The 20,483-nt window shown below is 35.6% G+C and overlaps 1 pseudogene; it reads right to left on the reverse strand.

Moving 5' to 3' along the window:
* Positions 1–17,443: 17,443 nt before the first annotated feature.
* On the reverse strand, positions 17,444–19,091 carry LOC102597892 (gibberellin 20 oxidase 1-like; annotated as a pseudogene).
* Between the last annotated feature and the right edge of the window lie 1,392 nt (positions 19,092–20,483).

Here is a 20,483-nt window from a genome sequence, read left to right on the forward strand (position 1 = left end):
TGCCTCTCATTTTGACTTTAAACAAGTCATGTCCTGAGGCTTCTTTGATCAAGCAATGTTTATCTTCGAAATACAATTTGAAACCTTTTTCTAACAATTGACCAACACTTAACAAGTTCTGATCTAAATCTGGTACATAAAGAACATCGGAAATTGCTTTAGTACCTGATTGTGTTTCAATTGTAATGGTTCCCTTTCCTTTTGCCAGAATATGACCGCCATGACCTATTCTGACTTTTGTACCTCCAGTAGGCTTCAAGTCTTTAAAGAGCTCTTTGTCATGAGTCATATGGTTTATGCATCCGCTATCAATCAGCCAAGCCTCAGTTGAAACATTGCTTGCAAAACACGATGCCACAAAGAGTTGATCCTCTTCCTATTCATTAACAACCTGGCATCTGCGTCTTGCTACTGCAATTTATTCTTGCAGATTATTGCTTCATGCCCGAGTTGTTGCACTTACTGCATTTAGCATCCGGCCTTTTCCAACACTTATACGGCGCGTGCCCATTCTTTCCACAATGCTTACAAGGAGGATAGTTTCCTTAAAGCTACCTGCTTTGCTTTTGTTGTTGTAGCGAGCTGCTCCTTCTCCATTTGTTTGGTTCTTCTTATTGTTTTTCTTTTTGTCTCTTCCACTCTCTTCATGTTTGGCCGCCAATGCTCCCTCTCTAATTCCATCTTCTCTCATAACCCTTCTTTGTTCTTGAGCCTGCAAGGAATTCAATAATTCCGCCAAAGTGATTTTTGACAGATCCTTGGTGTTCTCCAAAGTGGTAATGGTGGCTTCAAATCTTTCAGGTACAGTAACCAGAATCTTTTCAACAATACGCGGGTCTTTAAACTCAGAACCAAGTAATCTTACTCTGTTTGCTATGCTCATAAGCCTGTCAGAGTATTCTTTAATGGTTTCCGATTCTTTCATCTTCTGTAACTCAAAGTCTCTAATGAGATTCAGCACTTGCATACCTTTGATACGATCATCTCCTTCATATTCTGCCTTGAGATAATCCCAGATGGCTTTTGCTGATTTTAGAGACATGATGCGAGTGAAAATTGTTGAAGAGACTGCTGAAAAAAGACATGCCTTTGCCTTAGATTTTCTGGTTTTCTTGTCCTTGTGATTTTTGAGTTGAGCCATTGTTGGGTTTCCGGGTAGCGGAAGAACTTCATAGTCTTCTTCGATTGCCTCCCAAAGATCTAAAGCTTCGAGATAAGCTTCCATCCTCACTGCCCGCATGTGAAAATTTTCACCATTGAAAACAGGAGGTGCCATTGCCGAGAAACTTGAGCTTTCTTCCATTTTTAATCTTTTGTTGTTTCTGATTGTGGTGCTTGAGTCACTTGAAACAATCACTCACAGAAATACCCACAGATCCCGCAAGATAAAAAAGCTCTGATCCCAATTGTTGGTAAATTTTAGTAGTATGAGTTTTAGAAAGCAGAGAAGTCAAGAAGAATATTGGTAGAAGAACATTTTTATTGATGTCTTCAGATTTCATTTATAAGACTGGAATAAAAAACAGAAAGCAGTAAACCCACTACTAGCATATTCCTAACTCACTAACTTACTCCTAAATAATAGGAATAGATGGCTAACAACTAATTGACTAAGTCTTATCTAATATAATGCAGTAAAAGTAAAAGTGCAGTTGGAAAAGCAAATTCCTAACAATTTTAAAGAAAATGAGCTTAGCTCTTAGTCTTCCTCAACTCAATGCTCAAGTCTTAAAACAATTTGTAAAAAGATTTCTTAAAATGACTCTAAGAACTCTCAAGACTTGACTCGTAGCTCTACCTAGAATTTGAATTATGAATTATGAATTCAAGATTATGATTCACGTTGTGAATAATTTTTGTATGTTTAGAAGTAGTTTAGATTAGTTAGAACCAATGGGGAGTGAAGTTACACTTTAGGAGAACTTGGACGAGTAAAACGACGGAAAAACGGTTGGGTTAAACGACCCGGGCGCACTGCGGGAGCGGGGCGCCAACCCCTAAAGTTCAGAGACCCATCCTGTACCCATTCCCCCGGACAATTCCGACGAATTTTTCCACTCGTTTTCTGACCTTAATTCAACTAGAATCGAATGGTTTCTTCCCGAATCACTTAGAATCGAATAGTCAACATATGTACACGACAATCTACTCAAAACAACCCTCAAAACACTAACACGTATCTCAAGAACTCATCAAAATCCCAACAATAAATATTATGAATGGTATTCCAAGAAACCTCACCAGAATTCAAATCCTTCAAATTTAAGAACGAATTTGCTCTTAAAATAACATGATTGGCATGTGGGTGAACAAACCCAAAACTATGAGAACTCACATACCTCTTAGGGATCAAACTCTTGGCGAAAATCCGCAAGAAAACCTCAAGAACTCGACGAACGCTTGAATCTTCTCCTCTTTTCCTCTCTTTTCTTTTCTTGAATTCTTTTCTAAAACCGTAAGCGTATTTATGATTTTGGAAAACTCAACCAAATTAGTTTAGACCCCTAATTATTTATTTAAAATGCTTAAATATGAAAGGGTAAGGAAAAGACCAAAATAGCCCTCATATTTTTGAGTAACTTTCCTTAATTGAACAACCTGACTTCAAATAGTCATATCTCCCTCATACGAGCTAAAGAATTAGCAAACTCGGTGGTGTTGGAAAGAGGATTCCAAGACCTTTCATTTGATATCTTGTGGGCCACCTAATTCATCCTATACCAAAGTTATGGTCGTTTGAAGTTGACCCAAACTCAAAACTTAAGCATAACTTGAAACTTTTCAGATTTAGCTTATTTCCAATTTAGTTCTTCTTAATTTTAGCTCTTTTAAATATCGAGGTGTTACATAAAAGCTATGACTTTATGAAAAGGTTTGACTTTCATGAACAATTGCAAATTTTATGAAAAATTGTGACTTTTATGAAAGGTTATGACCTTTCTGATAAGGCACAATAAGTATTTTTTCACACTACTTTTTGTTGTCTATAAATATAGGGATTTCCTGCAACTATTATTTGAAGGTTTTCTTTTTCTGCTATATGGTAGTTGAATTTAAATACATTAATTAATCTTCTTATGAAGTTTGTTTCATTTCTCAAAGTTTTCTTCCTCATATTTCATGGAGCTTAATCTTTACTGTAAGTCATAGTAATTTATGTAACTATGACAATTTCTTTTTGCTATTTTGGTAACTATTTTTTAACTATGTTAAAAATTTCAGCAAGGAAGATTGAAAATTCACTTCTCTTTTGTCCCTTTCTAAAGTTTTCTTCATATAAACAAAGAAAATTGATTTTAATTGCAATGCGACATCACAACTGTTGCATCTCTCAGAGCACAACTAATAATGCTGCTGAAATGGTTGAATTCATTACATTTGGTTCTTTAGTAAACAAAACACTTATTTCTGTCACACTATTATTTGTAGGTTTTTTCTCTATAGGGGAGTCAAATTCAAATACATTAATTAAATTTCTTATAAAGTGTGTTTAATTCCTCAATATTTTCTTCCTCCTATTTCATGAAACTTTATATTTTACTATAAGTCATAGTGATTCATGTATCTATTGCAATTTATTTTTGCTATTTTGGTGACTTTTTTTTAACTGTGTTAAAAATTCTAATGAAGTTGATTGAAAATTTATCTTCTCTGTTGTCCCTTTCTACAGGTTTCTTCATCTACTTTTTAGGAAAATTGCTTATTGTTGTAATATATTTGATAGGACACAACAACAAATATGTGATAACTAATACGGAACCAATGATGAAATTTCTTAAAAGAACGAAACATATTGCTCTCTTGCTTGTCACAACTAGTATATTATTTTGATTGTTTTTCTTAGTTTACAAACATTTTGTATGTCATTGCACTCTTCCGAGAATATTACTATAGAGACAATTAGTCCACTTCTTTTATCGCAAGTTAACTAATTTGCCATATTTCTTCGTCTTTTCGTTTTGGGCATAATAAGAGAACAAGTTTTCTTCAAACTAACAAATTTCCAAAATACACCACGACAAAAATATTTGTTATCGGCAATAAATATGCACATTAACGAAGAGTTCTAGACCCTTTACCGATATTAATTACTTCTCATTAGATTCAATGTTGCTATAGGCTTTAGGGACATTTATAGAGAGTATCAATTGCCTCTGAAAATAAATATTTAGCGAAAATTAGCTATTAATTGTCGTTAAAAATTATTTTTGTTGTAGTGATAATTCTTTCTTGTGATAAAGTTTTTTGGTTTTTTTATATAAAGAAGTAATAACTCTTTCTTTTGGATTCTTTCAATTAAATTTGTGAACTGAGCTGTAAACTTGGATACAACCCGACATACTATCTTTTTGGAAAATATGTTAAGCATCATGCCTTTTTTCTTCTTGATTGTTAGGAAAGTAAGGTCGTCTTTATTATTATTTTTCATATTTTTGAGTTCAAGTGATCACAAAATTAAGGTGTGAGATTTTAATATGTTATGTGTCAAAATTTTGGTTTTGAATATCCAGTTGTGAGAAGTTCCATTCAGATGTCACCTACTTCTTGGTTGATATTTGCACTAATTCTTTGTAACTACATACTATAACCATAACAATAACTATGGTTCAATTCCAAATAAGTTGGGCTGGTGATACAAAACCTAAGCAATAGTAATGACTATTCTGAGATGATGCTTAACGTGACCAACGACACTAACCTAGAGTACTAGTGTATACAATCGTCAATAATATAATAACCCAACCAAGGGTTGGGGTCGTGTCCCAAGGGAGTGGTTTTGAAAATTAGTAGAAAAATAAAATTAAGTTCAAACTAGTAGTAGCTAAAGACATTAACGATTAACAACATTGTAAATTAAAAGGGGTGACACAAAGGTGTCAAATATCAAATCGGGGTTTTGTCACAAGTAGTAAAAAAATGACAAAAATAACAAGAAAATCAAGTATGGGGACAAGTTCTTAGGGTGTGACCGCAATACAAGTTGAGATAAATCGTTGGGTACATGCTTTCGATAGGAAATTTGCAAGATAATAGTGACTAGGCTAAACTTTAGATGGAAATAAGTTCCCTCTCGGGCAACTTACCCCGTTTCAAATACGTTCCTCTCAGACACCCATTTGCCGCATGAAGGCCAGCCTACACCTTACCCCACTCACTCTCTCAAGCTGAGTGTTAGGATATGAGACTAGGGCTCACCCTCTCGGGCAGAACCTCATGTCGACCCACTCCTTAGGCGATCAGTCTAGTTGTCTTGGCTTCGCAACCTCCCTCTCGGGCAAGCCAAAAACACATGGGTGGTTTTGTATTTGAAACTACAAACCCATTAAATTAAACCACAACCACTAGGTGAAATCACCATTAAAATACATCTATCCTATCAGCAGGCAAGACCCAACAACAATATCAACACATATTTGCTAAATCACACCCCAAGAATGGGGGGTTTTAGCCACACATCAAGAAATAACAAAATACACCTGAGATGATACTAAAACAAAATGGCTATAAGGAATTAAACCTTGATTTAAGCAAAGGAAAAAGAATGGAGAAGACCCACTTCCAACTTGGGGAAGATGAAATCCTTCTTTCTTCAAGTCTCCCAAAAACCCTCTACAAACTTTAGAGAAAATATCCCAAAAAGTATTATTCTATTGTGAAAATTAAAATAAATGTTCTACTATTAAAAATTAATAACAAGTTTAGTATTTATAGACTTTATTAAATAGTGCTGGTGGATCATTCAGTGAGGTTAGTCGGAATCGCCGATTAACTCGGCGATTCGCCCTTTGGTGTAGTTCATCGCCGTCTTGCATTAGCCTTTAGCATCGTCGTGCTCTGTGTCATTGGGCAACATAGTAATGTTTCACGGAATTATTCGGCGAAACGCCGACTGCTCCTTTCATCGCCCTTTTGAACCTACTCCTTCAAGGCTTCGCGTACTGGAACAAAGGGTGGAGTGCGTCCCTTCGGAGAATCGCCAAGTGAGATTGGTGATGCTCAGGCCTCAGCCTCTTTGTTTTTTTCAGCCTTTTTGTTAATTTTTGTGCCTAAGTGTCCATGCTTCCACTAAAACTTCAAATACCTGACACTTAAGAGTTTTCATCAGATATTGAGACAAAATAAGCATTTGAGGACACTATTTCTATCAAAATAAATCCCTAAATGAGTCCAATTTGTGGACTCATCAACACCCCCAACTTAAACTTTTGCTTGTCCTCAAGCAAACTTCTATTCAGTCGTTCAACAAGGTGTCTCAAATAGTGCTACACAAGACTAACTCATGAATGCACACAACTAGACTCAATTTACTTATGCAAGGATCAATTGTGTACTCAAAGATTCAAGTTGTGACACACCATTACCAAAGTTTCTCATGCTCGTAATACCTGCTAGTTGTGCAAGTTCAAGCTCAACAAAAAGTATCCAAATGCCCTCATATACAGAATGATTCCATATTCACACACAGAGGTTAATCAATTCAAGATCAGGAATCAGATGCAATGCTCACACTCAAAAAGAGGAACACAATGCATGTTTTCACCCATAGGCTTGCCCTTATTTTCCAATCGACTTCTGATTCGGCCTATTGAAGATCAAAAAGGTCTTGCTAAGGCTTGTAATGGAGATGAGTGCAAAGGTATGGTCATTTAGGCTTAGTGACTTTTTTCCTTTTGAGATGTGGTATTCTCAAGGCATTCCCTTCTTTTCCTTTATCAATTCTTTTTCTAGTGCTTCTAAGTCATCTTTTTTATTCACCTCCATGGATTGCTTGGAAACTCGATTTCCTTTGTACTTTATTCCGCACACATATTTATTTTTTATTTTTATTTTTTAAGGATATCCATTGTTCTGCAACAGCATGGGTTAAAGGGGACTTTTCTTGCACTTCTTGACTTCTCCTTTTCCTTTTTACCACACCCCCAACTTAGGCTTTTGAACTGATTTGGCTATTTGGTAAACCATAAATCAAGAGGATTATAGGTAGTGGGTCAAGTAAGGTGTAGGGTTCATCAAGGTTCTTCCAAAGAGAGGTAAGGTTCAAAGGTTATTCAAAAGAGTTTTACACGTTCACAGGTAGGCCACAAAAGAGGTATATGTCAAATTTGGCTCACACTCTTTAAAGTTGCCTAAGATCATTTCAAGAGCACACCTTTCTAAATCAATAAGACTAACAGGGAAAATTCTAGGTTTATTCGTGCAACGTTCAAAGTAAGTTCATCACACACGGAATCGACACTTAAGTTAAAGAAGACTACACACTTTCGCTAGCGTGCAACGATCATTACAAGAGAATCAATTCGATAAATGGGTATTCACAACGAGATGCAAAGAGTTTACATATTGTCTATGCAACTTCATTTGGCCTCATCGTAGCCGTACATTCATGTTTGTTCAATTGTAAGCACTATTGAAGTCATCAGTATTGACCGAAACCGTGACTCAAGTTTTTGCAAAAGATAAGCCACATTCAACACATGAGAGGTGGCGGAAATGTACGAAAAATTCAAAAAAATTCGGAAGGGGTTCAAAATCATTTTGCAATAAAAAAAAAAGCAGAGCCACAAGCTCAAACATCCATAGAAAAGCAGTATTTATTTAACACAATTTAAAACAGAACAACCCAAATATATACACAAAACACAACTATCAGCACAAAGGGTGTGGGCCTTACCCCACCACAAATAAAAGCAATTTGTCCTCAAATGCAAATAAAAGTATCCAAAATTAAAAATAAGTAAGACAAACAAAGAGGTAAAGAAGTGATCCTGGTTATGCGGTTGTTCCATCTGTCAGGGTGGCATGGTTCTTCTCTGACTTTTCTGTGTAGACGTTCCACCATTTTAGCATTAAATAGACGGCAAGGTGGGGACGTTAAGCGAATCGTTGAGTAATTCAGCAAGCTCTCCATAACATCTTTAAACAACCCAACATGCCTATTTTCAAACAATTTACTCGAATGGTTCACATCCACCTTGTTTCAGGTTTACTCAAGTGCCGTCCAATTTCTGCGTACTTGGTGATATCAGTCTAAATCACCAGATCAGTCAGTGTGTCGCCGAGCATTTACTTGTTTCGCCGAGTTTTACAGAATCTTCAGTCACTGGGAAGGTCCAAACGGTGATTTTCATCGTGATTGCCGAAATGGTTGGTGATTCATAAATAATCTTGAAATCTCGCCGAGTTTTACAGAGTTCAGTGTTGACGAGGTCTTGAGTCAGACGATGGATAAGGTCACTTTCACCAACCCCTTCGGTGACTAGCCACAGGATCTATTGTTTGCCATCCTTCACTTTTTCAAACACCTCGCATACTTTCACCTGCACAAACAAAATATCATTCTATTACCAGGAAATAAGTACTGATAATAATAAAAATAAAGAAATTAAAGAGAATTTGGGTTGCTTCCCAAACAATGCCTTAGTTAACGTCGAGGCACGACACAGCAGCGCCTTCAGGCGTCTTCCATATATACTACTTCAACCAACGAAATCTCTAGACAATCCCCTAGATACAATTTCAGACATTGACCGTTCACTGTAAATGGAGGTCCTTCTTGATCTTCAACTTCTATGGCACCATTGATGAACACTCGTATGACTCTAAATGGTCCAGACCATTTGGATTTGAGCTTTTCGGGGAAAAGTCTAAGTCGTGAGTTGTATAGCAAAACCCAATCTCCTACCTTGAAGTCCCGCTTGAGTATCCGAGCATCATGCCATTTCTTCATCTTCACTTTATATATGGCTGAACTTTCATATGATCTGAGTCTAAATTCATCCAATTTGTTCAGCTGCTCTACTCTCTCCCTTGAAGTTTTTGACTAGTCCAAATTTAGAGCTTTCAATGCCCACAGTGCCTTGTGTTCTAACTCGACGGGTAAATGACAAACCTTACCATAAACAAACTAATATGGAGACATACCGATAGGTGTTTTATAAGCAATCTAATATGCCGATAGTGCATCATCGAGTTTCCTAGACCAGTCAGTTCTATTGATATTTACTGTCTTTGCCAAGATGCTTTTTATTTCTCGATTCGACACTTCAACTTGGCAACTTGTTTGGGGATGATATGGGGTTGCCACTTTGTGTTTCACCCCATATTTACTCAGTGCCAATGAGAACCCCTTATTGCGAAAGTGGGATCCCCCATCACTAATGATTGCTCACGGAGTGCCAAATCTTGTGAAGATGTAGCGTTTCAGAAATTGGACAATACTTTTTCCTTCGTTGTTTGGAAGTGCGATGGCTTCCACCCATTTGGAAACATAATCTAAAGCCACTAAGATATATTTATTTCCAAATGAGCTCACAAATAGGCCCATGAAATCGATCCCCCATATATCGAATAGCTCGACCTCTAAAATAGGAGTGAGAGGTAATTCGTGTTTTCTAGACACTCCGCCTTGCTGCTGACATTTAGAGCATTTCTTTGCAAACTCATCTGCATCCTTGTAGAGTGACGGCCAGTAGTATACACTCTGGAGAACTTTAGTGGCGGTGCGAACACCAACATGGTGACCTCCTACTGGAGATGTATGGCAAGCATGGAGAATTTCTACCGCTTCTTCTTCCGCAACACACCTTCTAATGACATGATCAGCACACTCTCGGAACAAGTATGGTTCGTCCCAAAAGTACTTTTTAATATCGAACAAGAATCTTTTCTGTTGGTAAAAGGTCAACTCATCTGGTATCAGCCCACACACAATGTAATTTGCAAATCTGCATACCATGGCGTCCGCTTGGGGATATTGCAAACATCCGTTCATCCAGGAAAGAATCGTCTATGTCAACCTCATGCTCAACATTCGCCCTTGCTTGCAGCCTTGATAAATGATCAGCCACTTGATTTCGGCATCCTTTTCGATCTTTTACCTCGAAATTAAATTCTTGTAATAGTAGTACCCACCTAATCAATCGTGGTTTTGCATCTTTTTTTGCCATCATGTACAGGAGTGTAGCATGATCAGTGTGTACGATTACTTTGGTGCTCAGCAAGTATGCCCTGAATTTTTCAAATGCATAGACTACTGCAAGCAACTCTTGTTCGGTGACTGTATAATTTTGCTAAGCACTATTTAGAGTCTTGCTTGCGTAGTAGATTGGGTGAAACAGTTTGTTGCCCTTTTCCCCCAACACAACCCCCAGTGCCATACCGCTAGCATCACACATTAGCTCAAAAGATTCGGACCAATTAGGGTTGATGATAATCAGAGTGGATATTAGTTTCTCTTTCAAACACTGAAATGCTGCCACACAAGCATCATTAAAGTGGAATTTTACTTCCTTCTCTAAGAGTTTGCATAATGGGAGTGTAATCTTTGAGATTTCTTTAATGAACCTACTGTAAAATCCTGCATGTCCCAAGAAGCTGCGAACACCCTTTACTGAAATCAGCAGGGGTAATTTCTCAATGACCTAAATTTTTGCCTTGTCAACTTCCAGCCCCTTTTGTGACACCTTATGCCCAAGAACAATACCTTCTTTTACCATAAATTGACATTTCTCCCAATTCAAAACCACATCCATTTCCACGCATCTTTGGAGTACATGTCCTAAGTGAGTCAAGCACTCTTCGAATGTATCCCTTACGACTGAAAAGTCATCCATGAACACCTCCATAGAGTCTTCGACCATATCTGCAAAAATAGACAACATGCAATGCTGAAATGTTGTTGGGGCATTACATAGGCCGAATGGCATCCTTTTGAATGCAACTGTTCCATAAGGGCAAGTGAAAGTGGTTTTCTCTTTATCTTCCGGTGCAATAGAGATTTGATTGTAACCAAAGTACCTATCCAGAAAACAATACCACCCTCTTTCTAATAACCGGTTAAGCATCTGATCCATAAAAGGCATTGGAAAATGATCTTTGTTGGTCCATGAGTTAAGCTTTCGGTAGTCCATGCATACTCTCCACCCAGTCACTGGTCTTGTTGGCACAAGTTCTCCTTTTGTCTTTGGGACTACGGTTATACCCCATTTTTTTCGATACACATTACACCGGACTTACCCACTTACTATATGCAATAAGGTAGATCACTCCCCACATCTAGCCACTTGATGATCTCCTTTTCTACTACCTTTTGCTTTGGAGGGTTCAATCTCCGTTGATTTTCCACACTAGGTTTACATTCACTGTCGAGCCGAATCTTGTGAGTTCAAATGCCAGGAGGAATTACTACTATATCGGCTATTGTCTATCCAATAGCTTTTATATGCTTCCGCAGTACTTCAATGAGCAATTTCACCTGCTTTTAAGCAGATTAGCTGCGATATTTACCGGCAAAGTATTATTAGCTCCTAAGAAGGCATATTTGAGATGAGAGGGTAGGGCTTTTAACTCTAGATTTGGTGGTTCTTCTGTCGATGTCTTTACCTATCGAATAGGTAAATTTGTTCCTCCACACCTTATCTCTCTTCATGTTTTTGAGGATCCTCATCTTCCATCATATCCCATATTGCCACCTTACCGCTACGGGTTACTTCAAGCAACTCTCTTTAAATATAGTCCATTGGTGTTTTGGATGTTAATTGAGCTGATAATACACTGAACTTACCTTCCAGCATTTTGATGGCATCGACATGGGAATTTACTTTACTGTTCAATGATGAAATGTCATCTTTCATTCATTTTAGCAAATCATCAGTTCCCTCAACTTTATTGAGTATGCGCGATAGCAAATCATTTATCTGAGGACTAGTTGCACTCCTTTTAGATTTTGGGCTTTCACAGTAGTGAGTATGGTCCTCCTCCTGATCATCCTGCTCAGCCCAATGTTACCAATATTTCCTTGGTTCTTCAACCCTATAATAGTTCCAACCTTGATTCCCGCGCCGTGGTTGATAGAATAGGTGGAAACCTTCCTCGTATCTTCTGGAGTTCCAACCTTTATTCTCCCCTGGTCTTGAGTAACCGGAAGAAAAACCCTCCTTAACTCGAAATACTCAATTTGTCCCTTTCATGTGCTCTTGTAGGATTTCCATTTGAGATAACATCTTCTTGATGTTTTGGTCCCTTTCCCTTTATTTTTCAATCTGTTATTGCGTTTATCAGAAACATAATGGGGAAACTTGATCATTTTTGTTATACCGTACCTGGTTTACTTTAGTCATACCATCTAGGAGAAATGAGTCTACTTCAAATGATTGTAACATTATTCCTCCTTGCACCAATTGATCATCTATCTCTTTATTAACCGAGTCCAGACTACGGTAAAAGTATTGGAACAATAATTCACTTGGCAGCCCATGTGTTGGGCACTTACGCAAATATCTCTTGAACCTTGTCTATGACTTATGAATTGGTTCACCCTCCTATTGCTTGTAATTCTGAATATCGTCTCTCAGTTTCATCATTCTTAATGGAAGAAATAATCTTTCGTGAAATGCCATAACCAGCTCCTCCCATGATTTGATGGAGTTGTTTGGGTGCTCAGCCAACCATTTGGTGGCTCCCCCAGTCAATGATTAATGGAAGTAGGCGACACCGTATGGATTATTGAGATAGGTTCTTGACTGATAAAGTGGTGCACACTTCCACAAAGCTTCGTACATGTTCGTGCAGATATTCATGCTCTAACCCTCCAAATAAACTTCTTGAATGTATGAGTTGGAGTGTTGCGCTGGTGACTATGAACATTGCATTTTCGTCAGCTTGTGGCATGCAAATTTCACCCATCTCGCCCACGTCGGCCGGGTGATAAACACTATTACCATCATTGATGTCGTCTTGATGAAAAACACCACCCGCTGAGTGACCCGCTTGGCAACTATTATCCTCGTTCGCACTCATATGGCCTATTGTGGCACACAAATACTCAAAACAAAACTGGAAATTAAATTAGTAAACTACACTAATAAGAATAGAAACTCAATTAAACTAAAAATTCTCAAACAACACCATTTCCCCGGTAGCAGTACCATTTTAATGCTTATCGTGACCAATGACACTAACCTATAGTACGAATGTCTACGATCCTCGATAATATATTAACCCAACCAAGGGTTGGAGTCGTGTCCCAAGTGAGTGGTTTTGAGAATTAGTAGAAAAATAAAATCAAGTTCAAACTAGTCGTAGCTAAAGACATTAACGATTAAAAACATTGTAAATTAAAAGGGGTGACACAAAGGTGTCAAATATCAAATGGGGGTTTTGTCACAAGGTAGTAAAAAACAACAAAAATAACAAGAAAATCAAGTATGGGGACAAGTTCTTGGGGTGTGATAGCAATACAAGTTGAGTTAAATTGTTGGGTACATGCTTTCGATAGGAAATTTTCAAGATAATAGTGACTAGGCTAAGCTTTAAATGGAAATAAGTTCCTTCTCGGGCAACTTACCCTGTTTGAAATGCGTTCCTCTCGGACACCCATTTGCCGCATGAAGGCCTGCCAACGCCTTACCCCACTCACTCTCTTGAGCTGAGTGTTAGGATATGGGACTAGGGCTCACCCTCTCGGAATGAACCTCATGTTGACCCACCCCTTAGGCCGTCAGTCTAGCTGTCTTGGTTTCGCAGACTCCCTCTCGGGCAAGCCGAAAACACATGGTTGGTTTTGTATTTGAAACTACAAACCCATTAAATTAAACCACAACTACTAGGTGAAATCATCATTAAAATACATCTATCCTATCAGCAAGAAAGATCCAACAACAATATCAACACATATTTGCTAAATCACACCCCAAGAATGGGGTTTTTAGCCACACATCAAGAAATAACAAAATACACCTAAAATGATACTAAAATAAAATGGCTATAAGGAATTAAACCTTGATTTAAGCAAAGGAAGAAGAATGGAGAAGACCCACTTCCAACTTAGGGAAGATGAAATCCTTATTTCTTCAATTCTCCCAAAAATCCTCTCCAAACTTGAGAGTAAATATCCCAAAAAGCACTACTCTATTGTGAAAATTAAAATAAATGTTCGAGTCTTAAAAATTAATAACAAGTTTAGTATTTATAGACTTTAGAAAATAGTGTTGGCGTATCATTCGGTGAGGTTAGTCGGAATCACCGATTAACTCGGCGATTCACCCTTTGGTGTAGTTCGTCGTCGTCTTGCACTAGCCTTCAGCATCATCAAGCTCTGTGTCATTGAGCGACATCGTAATGCTTCGCGGAATTATTCGGCGAAACGCCGACTGCTCCTTTCATCCCGTTTTATATCCTGCTCCTTCAAGGCTTCGCGTACTGGAACAAAGGGCGAAGTGCGTCCCTTCGGCGTGTGATTGGCGATGCTCAGGATTTAGCTTCTTTTTTCTTTTATGCCTTTTTGTTCCTTTTTGCGCCTAAGTCTCCATGCTTCCACTAAAACTTCAAATACCTAAAACTTAAGAGTTTTCATCAGATATTGAGACAAAATAAGCATTTGAGGACACTATTTCTATCAAAATAAATCCCTAAATGAGTCCAATTTGTGGACTCATCATGAGACAATGAGAAAAAATATTTATGATATTAACAATTTTAGGGTAATTTTTAACATATACATGATACATCATACTATAATAAAAAAGAGATTGATGGAGGTTCATAAAAAAGGAACAAAAGGACCTCCATTTGAATTTAGTTAATTATTTTCTTGTATGGACGTGATGTTCCACTTTACTTGGAAGTGTTGTTGTTCGAGGATTTTTGGTCTCTTCTTTACAGTCTAATGTTGTTCTTTCTAACTTCTTGGAATTTAGAAAATTTCATTACTTCCGACCAATTATTTCCATGGAGATTTTCTTAGAATTCTTTCTTATACTTAAAATCTCTCTATGACTCGTAATTTTTGTATAACAAAAATTAAAATTAAAAAAAAATAGCATTTTAAGATTTCGGAGGAACGTATTTCCTTAAGTTAAAATTTTCTTGACAATGTAGTGTATGTATCGAAAATATGAATATTATCAAATTATCATATGTAAGCTTAACAAAATAGTTAAATCTCGTGCGAAGCACGGGTAATTTACCTAGTTGAAATAGAAATCAACTCCTAAATACTAGGTCTCTAACTTAATAAAATTAGGAAAAACTACAGAAAATGTCAAACTACATATTATATTAAAATAATATAGCTACACTATAATTTATTTATATTTTATGGGTATATTTAATTAATAAATAGCAAAATACAATTCACACTCATAAAATTTACTTTTTCCCACTTTTCACGCTTTCTCTTTCCTATTCCCACTTTTTCAGCCTTTTTTCATTATCCCTAATTCAAATTCTTTTTCCCCAAATCAATTCTATTACTCCTAAATCAACTTCATCTCCTAGTAGGATTCATAAAATCACGGACTTTCCGCCCATCAAATCCTCACAATCAACGAGTTTGCTTGATTTTCGGTGGTTAATTGTTGTTGAGTTTCGACAAGGTATCTTCTAATCCCCATTTTTTCCCTCTTTTTTTCTTTGTAGGTTTTATATAGTTTTGCGTTTATGGCATATTATTAGGGTTGAAGTTGGAGGTTGTATTCAATATTGCTATGTCGGAATCGAATACTCCCAAGAGAGTCACAAGAGGTAAAAATTATCCCGATAATTGTTTGTTGGGGAATGATCTCGTTTGATTTGTCATTCTGTTTTCTGAAGATGACTGTAGTATTTTATATAGTTTTACGTTTATGGCATATTATTAGGGTTGATGTTGGAGGTTGTATTCAATATTGCTATGTCGGAATCGAATACTCCCAAGAGAGTCACAAAAGGTAAAAATTATCCCGATAATTGTTTGTTGGGGAATGATCTCGTTTGATTTGTCATTCTGTTTTTTGAAGATGACTGTAGTAAGGTGTAATCATATGAATGCAGCGTAAGTTGAACAAGTAAGTTTATGTGGAGGATATACCTTCCAAATTAGTATACTGTGGCATGCATGTTTTCTCTTCCCTATTTCCACTTTTTCAGCCTTCTTTGATTATCCCTAATTCAAAATCTTTATCCCCAAATCAATTCTATTACTCCTAAATCAACTTCATCTCCTAGTAGGACCCACAAAATCACAGATTCTTTGCCCATAAAAAATTGCATACCATTACACTTTGAATACCTTCTATTGTATTTGAATGCCTTTACATTTTTTAATACCTTTTAGTGAATTTAGAGTTATGTTGTCATTCTGTTTTCTGACTGTAATAAATGTTGTCATTCTCTTAATATACTTTTTTTAAAAATAGTATCCTATTTTAATAAGTAATGTATTTTTCTCATTTATCAGGGATTGTGAGATATATTTGCTAGCATTTGCAAAGTACCTAAGTGAGGGTGAAGGTATTCCAGTTCAATACCTTGATTCTAAGTTACACCGCATCAGATACGGCCCACTATTGTGGGAATATGCAGCGAAGAAGATGGAAGAAGGGGCTGTTAGCGAGAATGAGGCACCACCCAGAATGATCGGGCCACCCCAAGAATCGATAATAGTCAACTTGTTAGGATCGATTAGTTTCTTGTCCTAGTTATCATTTTGAACTTCTATTTAATGCTTATGATTAAAATTTATATTTTTGTTTTTTGTCAAACATTATCAACTCTTCTATTTATATATGATCATGTTGCTTTACTGTTTTGGTAGCTACTTTGTTAATTTTTTTGTTGGAGTTATTGCATTCAATGTAATGGTAGGAAGAGATGGATGTATGTTTGTATAAATGTACAGTTCATCTGAAAACATATACACTTGTATATCTACTTTTGGTAATCAATTTGTTCAACTGTGTGTTTTTTTTATTAACATATTCAATAGTATAAATGAATGCTAGAGTCTTTTTCATATCAAAATATACACATGTATTACTATATTCATTTATTGTCAGTTATTACGTAAAGAAATTTGAATACGAGAAATATTATTTTTGTCACAAAGAATTAACCTTTAATTAACATACATACCGTCATAAATCAGAATACGAAGCATATTCCTTCAACACTATCCGCCAATGCTATATTCTACATAGCAATTCTCTTCGTTCCATTTTTCGAAATGCCGGATCAAAACTGTGGTGGTAGCCATTGAATTGTATTTTTCTTAGGCGTCAATTGAAGAAGAAAGAGCAAACATAATTTTTATTTTTAAACTAATAAGAATCCTAAAAGGTAGTGGTCAGTTACATATTTAAAGTGCCAAATTAGTGGGTTTGAGTGCTGGAAAAAAACCTTGTCAGTTACATTAACTAATTTACCTTATTTAGTGGGAAATTAATTAGAATGTATTTTTGTATTAAAAAAAACAACATATATATTGATATAGCCATTTTGTAACACAAAGTGTAGCTATTTTTTTTAAATATGATACTTATAGCTATTTCAATCTAATAACCCTAAAACTATAGCTATTTCTGTAAGTTACACATAAAATTATTGCAGCAAAATATATGTATTTCTAAATAAAAAATTCAACATAAATACAAATGATCAAGGCCTATATTGTTGAACCTCATATGTATTACTCATAAGCTTCTGCATTATTTTCTTGAAGCAACATCGAGAAAGCTTGAAGAGTGTTTGTCTCAGCTCTATGATGTTTTTGAGTAAACTCAAGAAGAACAGGCCATGTGAAGTCAAGATATAGTCGAGGGTTGTTGTAGTCCACCAATTTAGTTGGTGGACACACCACCTTATCTTTGTCTGGACAGAGAAAGAAAGCTAGTGATTTTCTAGGAGTCGTGTTGTTAACAACTGCTCTATGCAAGCAACTTTTGTATCTACCATTCAATAGCGCCTTCAAAAGGTAAAACACTAAAAAATTTATATTCATGTTGTACATCTGGGAATTCATGATGTCTATCATTGTTCTTCATGTGGAAAGATCTTATAACATTTGTCACCTAAAAATGTATTGCTTTTCTAATTGACTCTGTTTATATTATTTGTATGTAATATATAATACATTAGCTTACTATATAGTTCTAGTGTGTAAATTTTTTTACCATAAATGTGTCGCCTATGTTAACCACAAAAGCATTGAAATTTGGATTGATGGAGTACCATTCGTTGTCCACAAAAACCTGAAGTCCACTAACACAATCCTGATGGAGAACGGTTAATGATGTTGGATCATAGTGAGGCCCTGTTCCTAAGGTGAGCTCTGGTTTCAGGCACGAGGGATAGTAGTTGAGTCTCATTATGGATTCATTGTCTTCAAAAAAACTCTTTAAAGTGGCTCTTCTGTACACCTAGGCTGATCCCTAAGAGTTCCATGATCTTAAGAGAAAGTGTATTCATGGAATTGCAATACTCTTGATATACATTCCTGCGTAATTAAAGGGCAAAAGGTTAATTGATTTACATAATTGAAAAATAGAAAAATAGATACTCCTTTTGTTTCAATTTGTTTGTCTGATTTTTATTTGACATGAAGTTTAAGAAAGTAAAGAAAAACTTTTGAATCCAGTAGCCTTAGACAAAAGATATGTAAAATGTACAAGTATGTCATTTCATTTAGTGGTCTTAAACATGTCTTGCAAAAACAGAAAAAGAAGTTTTTGAAACATACAAAAAAGTAAAGTACGACAAAAAATTGAAAGAGAGGAGTATTAGGATAGTCAATTGTCCTTACCCAAGATTGTTGAAATTTCCCCTAATGTCCTTTGGAAATACTCTTCAACTATGTGAGATGAGTTTTCTTTAGCAGTGTATCGTAAAGAGAGCGTCTCTTTCCAAGGCAGCTTTGAAGAAAACCTTCTAGTAAATCTGTTGGCATAGCCACAATGCTCACCAATTTTCCTCTAAGCTTTTTGATTTTCAGAGAGAGGCATGTCAAAGAACGTGTCCATGTAACGATGGGCTTTGGAGATGAGATTAGAATCAACTCCGTGGTTCACTACAAGAAAGAAACAGTGACTCCTGCACACTTCACCAACAAGCCTAGATGCTTGTTAGGTCCCGACGGGGTCACCAGAAAAGAAACCCCTTAAGTCAATAAGGGGAACATGAAGTTCTTGTGCTACAGCACATGGCTTCTCGTCATCTGGCCATATATATTGTGTGGGAATGTTGGGCACATTTTTCATATGGGATGCATCAAAAACCAATGGTTTTTCCTCACCAAACATAGGTGATATTCCATTTGTGATTATACTATTAGTGGTCATTGTAAGCAGGGGTTTGGTTTTTTCTTTCCTATGCAATATGTCACAATGGGGAGAAGGACGTAGAAGTAGTTCATTGTGAGGAGCCAAAATGAAGGATTATATAGGGCTTAAGGATGCTTAAAATTTGGATAGAAGTCCATATGTTGTTTGAATCCGATTTTAAAAAAGGAAATACTTTCAAAGATATGTTTGACCATTTATTTTGAATCAAAATTTAAAAAAGGAAATACTTTTAAAGATATGTTTGACCAAAGATTTCAAATCTGAGTTTGAATTTTTTTCCTTAAAAAGCTTTGAAGTAACAAAAATGGGTCAAAACAGTTTGCTAAGAATGGCTTAATAATGTTTTAAATTCGGGTATAATTTTCTTATATTATGTACATAGACATATCTACACATACTATACCATAATCAGAGGTAGAGATATTTAAAACAAATTCGGTTGATTTTCCTTAGATAGATTGTCTTATTTTCCTACAAATAACTTTTATTCTTAAAACAATACTATAGTAAAACCACACTAAATAAATATAGGTGAGATTACACATAATTATTAATTTTTAGATGTATTATTTAATCGATAAATTAATATTTATTAATTTAAAGAGTTTTTTGAGATTCAATAAAAGTTAACTTTTATTACATCAACATTATTGTAGCTTACTAATTTATGTATCATATTTATTGAAGTTACAAGAAATAATAATTTATTATCAAAACATTGTATCTTATTAAATGATGTATCTTATTTATTGAATGTATATGAAAAAAAATACATTCATTATACATAAAATACAATGTATGTGAATTATTATGGTAAATGTTTTTGTTATATGTTTCATTGTAAAATAAATTTAAGAATACAATGATTTATCGTAAAATAAATTCATCATACATAATGTTCATTTTTTCTTAATAATCAAATATTATTCACTATATATTTACAAAAAAGGTTCAATGTATGATAGTGAGAGAACAAACTAAATAAGCAGCACATGAAATTTCTTGAAACCATATACAAAAATGACTTCTCATTAAAAAAGTGTTACTAAGGGTGTGTTTGGTATGAAGGAAAATGTTTTCCTAGAAAATGATTTCCTGGAAAACAAGTTGATTTTTTATTTCTTTTCTCATGTTTGGTTGGTGAGTAGAAAATATTTTCCGGAAAAGATTTTTTAGTGTTTGATTTATGAATGATTTTTTTTTGAGAAATATCTTTTATTTTTACTAGGGTAGAAAATAATTTTTGAAATTGAAAATATTTTTTAAAAACAAACTTAATTTTTTTTTGAGGGTGGTAGGGGGTGGATTGAGGGTAGGGGTGAAAAATTGAAATTTTGAAGTTGAAAATATTTTTTAAAAACAAACTTAAATTTTTTTTGGGGGTTGGAG

This window comes from Solanum tuberosum, unplaced genomic scaffold (genome assembly GCF_000226075.1).
Source record: "Solanum tuberosum cultivar DM 1-3 516 R44 unplaced genomic scaffold, SolTub_3.0 scf00253, whole genome shotgun sequence".
Taxonomy (NCBI): Eukaryota; Viridiplantae; Streptophyta; class Magnoliopsida; order Solanales; family Solanaceae; genus Solanum; species Solanum tuberosum.